Source organism: Heterodontus francisci, unplaced genomic scaffold, assembly GCF_036365525.1.
Source record: "Heterodontus francisci isolate sHetFra1 unplaced genomic scaffold, sHetFra1.hap1 HAP1_SCAFFOLD_58, whole genome shotgun sequence".
NCBI lineage: Eukaryota > Metazoa > Chordata > Chondrichthyes > Heterodontiformes > Heterodontidae > Heterodontus > Heterodontus francisci.
In genome coordinates this window covers 10165487-10168048 of record NW_027142006.1, presented here as the reverse complement: position 1 = coordinate 10168048, position 2562 = coordinate 10165487, and positions in this window count along the sequence as shown.

The window sequence follows — 2562 nt, the reverse complement described above, 5'->3', positions numbered from 1 at the left end:
AGGTTTTGGTGCATGCAGCGGCCCTTCAGAACCATATCCCCAGCACCTTCAGGTAGTCTGACCTGACGGTGAAGGGGACAAAGGATCGGTCAGCCCAGTTCCCAAAGAACATGGCCTCTCTCTTGCCGTGGTTAACGTTGGCTCCCAAGGCCAGTGCGAACTGGTCGCAGATGCTCATCAGTCTGCGCACAGACAGCGGGTTCGAGCAGAAGGCTGCGACGTCATCCATGTCCAGGGATGTTTTAACCTGAGTGCCTCCACTGTCTGGGGTTGTCACCCCTCTTATGCTCGCATTCTTCCTAATAGACTCAGCAAGGGGTTCAATACAGCAAATAAACAAGACAGGGGAGAGAGGACAACCCTGTCTGACTCCAGATTGGATCGGGAAACTTTCTGATTCCCACCCATTGATTGAGACTGTGCTACTGATGTTTGTGTAGAGCAGTTTGATCCAATTGCAGATTCCCTCCCCAAACCCCATTTTCGAAAGTACGTCCATCATGCAGGTGTGCGATATCCTGTCAAAAGCCTTCTCCTGGTCCAGGCTGATGAGGTAGGTGTCCACCCTCCTGTCCCGTATGTGGGTGATCGTATCCCTGAGTGGGTAATGTACAGGTCTGATCAGGGTGGATCACCAACTCCAGAGCAGACTTAACTCGACTGGCTATGACTTTTGACAGTATCTTGTAGTCTACATTAAGCAGTGAGATGGGCCGCCAATTTCTGATTTCTGCCCTCTCCCCCTTCCCCTTGTAGATGAGGGTGATGATGCCTTTCCTCATGGATTCTGACATGCTGCCGGCTAGCAGCATACTGTCGTATACTTCCAGCAGGTCCGGGCCGACCCAGTCCCACAGGGCCAAATACAGCTCAACCGGTAAGCCGTCGCTTCCGGGAGTTTTATTTATCTCGAAGGATTTGATGGCCTTAGTCAGCTCATCCAGAATTAGCGGTTTGTCCAGTCTCTCCCTCCTGCTGTCATCTAAGACCTCTGTGATAGATGACAGTAAGGACTGGGAGGCTCTGCTGTCTGTGGGCTTCGCGTCATACAGCCCAGCATAAAAGGATTTGCTGATCCTTAGTATGTCGGACTGCGAAGACATTACCGAGCCATCCTCTTCCTGCAGGCTGCTGATAACAGAGCTCTCTCTGTGTACCTTTTAGAAGAACTAACGCAAGCACATCTCATCCTGCTCAATGGAGCGGACTCTGGACTGGAAGATGATCTTGTAGGCCTCCGTGGCAAAGAGCGAGGCCTGCTGGCTCTTCACCTCATGAAGGTCCTCCTTGACCTTGACCCCCATCGACTGAAGCCAGAGCAGATTTTGCATACTTTTCTGGAGTCGTGACATTTCCATCTGTCTATCTCTCTCGCCCTCTGAACCCCTTTGAAGATAAAGAACCTCTTGATGTTCTCCTTGATCGCTTCCCACCACTGAACTGGAGACTCAAAGGTGGGGTTTCACGGTCCTCCAACCTTTGTAATCCCTTTTGAGTTCCTCAACATTCTCTGGGGTTAGCAGTGTAGCATTGAGCTTCCATGTCCCCCTGCCAACCCGCTGGTCATCCTGTAAGTGAAAGTCAGCCAGTAAAAGGCAATGCTTGGAGAAGAACACCGGCTTGACGTCGGTGGATCTGACCGTGAAAACACGGGACACAAATAGGAAGTCAATCCTGGAATGGGCAGACCCGTCCGTTCTTGACCATGTGTATCTATGCTGCGCTCTGTCTGCAGGTTTGCTGAAGACGTCGTGCAGTTTGGCATCTTTTACTGTTTCTATTAAGGATCTGGACATAGCATCCAGTTTGCTGTCGTCTCTGCCGGATCATCCAGGTGCATCGATGATGCCTTTGAAGTCACCGCCTAGGATGACCGGCCTGGATGTCGCCAGCAGCAGTGGGAGATGCTGGAAGACGGTCAGCTGCTCGCTGCATTGAACCGGGGCATAGACGTCAATCAACGAGAGCGGAGTATTGTTGTACATTACATCTGCTACAAGGTGATGACCGCCAAATGGTTATCCAGGACACGGGAAGCATCCAGGAGCTCCCACATAGCACAGGAGGTGGACTCTCGAGGTTGAAGCCCCCCCTGCCATTCCTTAAAGTTCACTGTTTTTCGGCTGCCGCATACGATGATGGGCCAAGTGGTCTCTTTCTCTGCCTTAAACCTTCTATGATTCTATGATTCTATGATGCTCACTAACATTATCCCCTTTTCATATACAGCACCACAGAGAGAGAGAGAATCAGACCGACCATTCGTAACAGTGTGTCCATATCACACTGTATTACACATTCTTATGTATCGTCAGAGACAGTATTAGTAACACAATAAAGTGCATACATATCATCCTAAATAATGGTATCCCAAACATATGTACAGCATTAGAGAGGGAGTGTCAATAGTGCATTTTCTATTCGCGTGTCCATATCACACCCAATAACTGGATCCCACGTTTTTATGGAGCACTAGAGACAGAGCTGAAAGTGAATAAGTGAGAGAGAGAGAGAGATCCCCATCAGCAGTTACAGGCTGACCTGGAAGCCTCATTTTATCTT